Genomic DNA, 6241 nt, shown 5'->3' on the forward strand with positions numbered 1-6241 from the left:
GTATTCATCCTGCATGGCGCTCAGCCCAAGTCCCAGAGAGAGCAGACTGCTTAATTACAGGTCTATACTCCATAGTCTTGTCACTCTTCCACACTGGCCCACCACTGGCCTCTGTCACTGCTGGGACTGTGTTTGGCCCCAGGGTAACCTTTCCCTTCACAGTGCTGGTCCCTTCATCGATACGTCGTCAGTGTCTCTGACTTCCCCTTAGTTTCCCTCGTTTTGTGACTACTGGTTTGTACTGGCTCGTACTGGCTCCATCAGCTTCCTTGCTCTGAATTTGGTGTCTGCCCCGGCTTCTGAAAAAGACCTTCTGAAATAAATGGTGATGCTACTTTATAACTTTATTTAAATATTTGCTCTTATTCAGTTGGTCTCCCAAGCTTTAGCTTTGAGATGTCAGCCGTTCGGAAGCACTGAGCGTGTGTCACCCCGCGGGACTGGGTGGTGTTTGTGGATCGCCAAAGGACCTCGGGGTTGGATGTGACACACAGAAGCAAACTCCCTCCTCTTACCAGTCTGTGCCACTGCCACATGACACCCACGGTGATCCCACTGGAGAGGCACTCAGAGGGTCTCTGACTCGGGGCAGTGGGAGCCTCAGCGTTTGCCCCATGCTGCGACCCCATGCAGCGACACAGCCCCTTGCAGAGCTCTGCTGGACGTTCTCCTGTGGCTGCTTTGGCCCCGCAGCAGCTCTCCCAGTGCTGAGTTCTCCTGGCACTTCACCGTTCGGAGCAGGACTCCAAATGCTTCCCACACTTCTGCTTCCACCCAGACGCTCTGCAGCAGACGCGGATGCTCCTGTGGTACAGTGCTCTGCGGGTGACACACGGGTGAGCACAGCCCCGTTGAACACAGGCGCGCTCAGCCCCGCTCCGCTCCGTTCCTCTGGCTCATCACCAGATGTCAGCAACGCTGCTCACATCCCTCCCTCCCACCTCCACGCTCCTGGCTGCGGAGCTCTCCCTCCGGCTTCTGCGCCTCATGGGCTCGGGCCAAACGCAGGCATGTGTTTGACAGCGGCCTGTGACTTCTTAAACGTGGTCCTGTGCCTGGCCAGCCTTACTTCGACTCCTGGAAAATACTGCAGCAAGTAACTCAACAATTTGTAAGTGCCAGGACACATGCAAAGTTGGTCAGACCAATCCTGGTTCCTTCCGTCTCCGGCCAAGGGACCTGTGGGAAAGGGACAGAAGGAGCAGATGTTATGTGTCTTAAATGTCTGAATTTCATGCTCTTTCACATAAGATTCTTAGAATGAAATTAAGAAAATTAAATCACAATATAGCATGAGCTACTATTAGGTGAGACCGTAACTACTCAGAAGACCTTATTCAGAGTCATTTATCAGTAATCAAACAGCAGTGATACACAGCGGGTGTTACCAGGAGGTCTGTCCTGCAACCGGCACTGCTCCAGAGCTGCTGTTCCTTGCATGAAGGAACAGACGTTCGACTTATTTAATCTGCAGAAGGGACTGTGCTGGGTCGGGGTTGCGGCTCCAGCTGCGGCCAGCAGGACAAACACCAAGCTCTGCCCTAGGACCAGCAGAGCCCAACTGCAAAAGCCTTAGTAGGGCCCGACCCTCCAGCGATGGAGCAAGCGGAGATGTGCAGGAGCAACCACGTCACATACTGCCTACCACCAGGCGTGTGCTGCACAGGAAAGGCACAGCGCTCACAGCATGCACCGACCACAGTCTGGGCTCTAAAGAAGCGCTACATCAGTCTTCTCTTCTGGAGGTCCAGTGACCACAGTGCAGTGGGTGGGCTGTGGTGGGAGCAGAGGGCATCAGAAATGGTAGGAAGACAAGGAAATGATCAACAAAAAGAGCCTCAAGGACCTGGAGCTGTATATTCCAAAGAAGAGAAAACTGAGTGGTGACAAAATGACAATATCTGAATGTAGAAAAATTACCTGAGCATCTGTCCTGTGAGGGAAGGCTGAGAGAGCTGGGACTGTTCAGCCTGGAGAAGAGAAGGCTCGATGGGATCTCACCAGCGTGTATAGATACCTGAAGGGAGGGAGCAGAGAGGATGGACCCAGGCTGTTTTCAGTGGTGCCCAGTGACAGGACCAGAGGTAACGGGCACAAACTGAAACACAGAAGGCTCCGTCTGAACATCAGGAAACACATTTTCACTGTGAGGGAGACTGAGCACTGGTATGTGTTGCCCAGAGAGTTTGTTGGATCTCCCTCCTTGGAGATATGCAAAAGCTGTATAGACATGGTCCTGGGCAACCGGCTGCAGATGGCCCTGCTTGAGCAGTGGGGTCGGACAAGACGACCTCCAGATCTCCCTTCCAGCTTCCACCAGTCTGTGATTCCGTGATGCTGTGACTGAATGAAGAGAGCCCTCTTCTTCATAATGCAGGACGCAGGACTAACAGGACTGTTCTTACACACCAAGTCCACCCTAGATGAGGGTGGTGTAGAAATTAGGGCCACTGCATCTTGGGCTAAGTCAGTACTGTACTGTCAGCTGAAGACAGGTGTATCAGCGTTATTCATGTACCCGCCTGTATTGGGAACTGTTTTCCACAACCCATTTTGCTCTGAATCCTGCATGCTGCACTCTAAAAACATCACCTTTTCTTATGGGCTCTTTGCTTCTGTCAGATAGCTGTGAAATACGTTTGTGTAGTGACCGGCAGATGACGGATATCATCCGAATGAAAGCATCATGTAACTGCTGGGGCAGAACAGCATGCTTGGAGAGAGCTGCTCCTACCCTAGAAGGGCAGAAGGTATCAGGCTTCGCTCCCGGGAGAGACCTTCTGCACATGGGCCAGATATACCTATGTTGGCTGAAGGCAACGTGCACAACCCTAGTGCTTGGGGACACCCATCCTCTGGCATCACTCCCTTGCAAAGCCTCCTCGGTAACCCCCAAAGGGCACGTTATGCAGCGATGCTCCTGTCCCCTCCCCTTTTGCTTGCAGCCCAGGGCTGATAACGTGCAGGGTAGACCATCTTACAAACTGGGTCCCACGTTGCCTGCTGAGGACCCAGCACTGCCCTGAGCAGTTTTCTTTTCATGAAGCTGATGACTTTCTGGTGATGGTTTCCCTCTGGAGATCTCACCCTTGCTTGGTTTTCTTGCCTTTTTCTGCCCTTCTCTTTTGCTCTTCCCCTCTTTCTCTCTCTCTTTCTCTTTGTGTCTGATGCCAGTTACACTTCCCGAACAACGCCTCTGATCAGCGTGGGGAAGAGCCACGCTGGAGTTGAGGAGGTAGGTGGAGTGAGCACGTCGGTGCTCCTAGGAGGCCTTATCCAGGTCGGAACTGAAGACAGCTCTGCAGCCCGAGTGTGGGCACTGCTTTGGGGATGTTGCCAAGACTGCCCGGTCTTGGTCTGCTGTACAAACACAAGCCAAAAGAAACCAAGAGCTTTCAGCAGCACCCGGTGCCAGAACGGAAACTAGACAGCACCACAATGCTGCCAGTATAAGCTAGCCCTGCGCCTTGGGAGCCCAGTAAATTGTTTGGAGTGTTCGGCTGATATCACTCTCCCAGAGCGGGTTCAAAACCCAGGAGAGAAGGAGGTGTTAGCTCTCCCGAACAGAACAATCCTCAAAGAGATGTGTGAAGGACTCCTACCTCATCCAGGAGTAAAGAAATGAAAACGAGAGGCACTTATCAGGTGCAGACAAGTCGGGTCACGGTGCCATCTTCCACCTGTGTTGTGAGTGGGCTGAAGGGCTCAGCCCAGCTTCCAGCCGAAGTGGAGCTTGCAACCGGTCCCATCAGCCTGGCCCCTTTGCGCTTACGCTGCGTGGTGCTGCTCCTCAAGCAGGCTGGAGCAGGGGAAGTGCAACGTTACCTGGGGTGTGTAATCACTGTGATCACTGCCAGCAGCTTGCCGGCAGATCCTACCGCCTCAGCAATTTGCCTGCATCCCCGTGTTCATGGCTCTCTCCTGAGCAGTCCATTCCTGCGGGGCACGGGGTCTTGGGGACCTGCTGGTGGGGCTGGGTGAGCAGGGAACTGACAGTCATGGGGGACTGAGCCAGCTCTGTAATGCCAATGCTGTTGCTAATGAGCTCTGAGACCGTTTCAAAGTGCTCTATGCAGGAAAAGTGTCCGCCCAAGGTGTGGGCGCAGCGTGCGGTGCGGGAGCCAGGAGAGATGCGGGAAGGGTTGAGCTCCCCCAGGTATGGCTGTGCTCCACTCTGCGGCAAGGTTGGGGGTACAGTGGGCTTCTCGCTTGACAGACCTGCTGGCCAGCAAGGGCGCTTCACGCACGTGCTGCCTGTGGTTTCTGCCTCACCTGGGGCTAAAGGGGGGGTGGTGCGGGGGCGCCTGCCTGCTGTCACCCTGGCTGCTGGAACGGTTGGTTGGTGTCTTAGATGGCCTGTGTGCCCTCAGCAAACCCAACAGCCTTCAAGCACCAGCTCTCAGGAAGTATTCCTGCAGGAGCTGTGCTGTGTGTGTGCCCAGTGGGCAGCGGGGAGCTGGGCACCGCGGGCGCTGCCGGGAGGCCTTTGTGGTTGGGGAGAAGCCTGTGCTCATCACTCTGGGAAAACGAGCAGTTTTGGGGTCGGGAAGACCCAGCCTGGGGGCTGCTCCCAGGCGCTCTGGTGAACCGCAGGGGTCCCAGAGGGTGGTACACAGGACAGGCCACCACTACTGCTGGCCTGGTGCAAGGCTTATCAGAGAGACGGGTGTGGAGTTTTGCTCTAGAATGCTAGCTCTGCCCGTAAGTCCTAAGTTGGACCGCTCCGAGCTTTCCTCTCTAAATTATAGTCTTTCCCTATTTCGGAAACCCTGGCGTGGGACAGGTCCTCTGAGATCTTGTCAGCAGCAAAACTATGCACCTGGGAATGCTCTTTCTACTGTTGATGAGGATCCTGGATTCTTACAGCTCCAGCTACGGCTCTGCCAGGGCTAGCTCAAAAATACGTTCCCCAGGCACAAGAGGGTGCCTCCTCAGCTGCTGCAGACAAGTTTTGCCGTAGGAAGCTGCAGAGTCACATGGGGCAACCCAACAGTGGGGTGAAAGCCTGTGAGACTGCACTTGCAGGGGCCAGCTAGAACCTCCTGGGAGCTCCTTTCACCCAGGCTGCCTGGTAGGGCAGGACCTGAGCATTAGCCATTCCCCACCAGCTGAGCATGCCTGCAGAGCCGGGTGGCTCAAGCTGGGGTTGTTTCGTACCGGACCACTTGTGCAATAGTAGAACCTGTGCCTGAGAGGAGCCTACCTTCTGTTAACACATCATCACAACCACAGCCAGCCAAACTTTGAGTAAATAATTTTGCAACATTACCCTTGCTTTTAATATGTTAGTAGCTATATTGCAGGAATGCCTAGAGGCCATCACTAGATTTAGTCCTGTTGTGCTAGATTCTGTGTAGAGATCGTAAGTGGAGCAGGTAGAGGCATAAAGTTAAGGTTGCATAGCAGTTTCCATTAGAAAGACCTGCTTTCATTTGCCAGTCAGTTATTAAACTTTAACTGTTGCAGTTGTGGTTTGCCATGCTGTGTGCCTGTCTCAGACTGAACTTTTCCCATTACAGCTACAGCAAAAATTAATTGGCCTCTACTTACCCAACAGCCTGCGCACCAGGAATATGCTCCGGAGTCCCCACCTTGGAGGAGCAGGAAGAAGAGCTGGCCTGGATGTTTCTTCTTCTGCCCAGCAGCATGGGATCAACTTTTCCTAAATTACCAGCCCCCGAGGATCCCATTTTGCATGTACCAAGCAAGGACATTTTTAGAGGCTGATAGTTTTCTCCCAGGAAGCCTCTGCCTCTGCTGAGCAGTTTGTAGTTATGGCAGATCCTCAGTGCTGACCAGACAGGTCATGTACCATCTTCAGCGTAGACACTGGGTCCAAAGTGTCACGGGTTGAGCAGGACACTTTCCAGTCTTGCTTACCCACTCCAGAAACGCAGGCAAACTGGCTTTTCCGTGTTCCTACATCTGCAGCGAGGAACAAAGAAGAGAAGCAGCAGCTTCAGCAGTTCTAATGCAGAAACCAGAGGAGAAGAGGGGTGGGAAGCGAAGGCAGAATGGGGAAGATGGGCCATCTCAGGCAGCAAGCGATGGAGGAGATGGGACAGGCTGGTCTGTAATTGCTTTAGGGCACTGCTTGCAGACTGGGCTTGAATTCAGTACTGGAGGCCCAGCCTGGTGAGGCTCAGGACCAAGTGCTGAGGCTGATAAATGTGGAGCTGTGATCCAGCACCCCCAAATCAGAAGGGAGAGAGCAGTTCTCCTCCTGAGGCTCTTTTTTAGC

This window comes from Vanellus vanellus, assembly GCF_965231255.1.
Source record: "Vanellus vanellus genome assembly, chromosome: 2".
NCBI classification, from domain to species: domain Eukaryota; kingdom Metazoa; phylum Chordata; class Aves; order Charadriiformes; family Charadriidae; genus Vanellus; species Vanellus vanellus.